The sequence below is a fragment of the Fulmarus glacialis genome, unplaced genomic scaffold, assembly GCF_000690835.1.
Source record: "Fulmarus glacialis isolate BGI_N327 unplaced genomic scaffold, ASM69083v1 scaffold17894, whole genome shotgun sequence".
NCBI classification, from domain to species: domain Eukaryota; kingdom Metazoa; phylum Chordata; class Aves; order Procellariiformes; family Procellariidae; genus Fulmarus; species Fulmarus glacialis.
The window spans coordinates 2,742-2,986 of record NW_009210096.1 but is presented as its reverse complement, the minus strand read 5'-3'; positions in this window follow the sequence as shown (position 1 = coordinate 2,986).

The window sequence follows — 245 nt, the reverse complement described above, 5'->3', positions numbered from 1 at the left end:
ACACACGCGTGTGTGCACACCCGCTCCCTGCAGCACACGCACACCCGCACACATCACACGCCCGGCTTGCAGCGTGCTCACACCCGTGCGCACACCCGCTCCCTGCGGTGCACACGCGTGCCTTGCAGCGTGCACACCCGCGTGGGCACACCCGCACACCTCGCAGGGCGCACACACCCGTGCCCGCCCGCCGACACCGTGCCAGATCTGGCTGCCATACTGGCTCTTCTCAGCGGGGGGGGGGG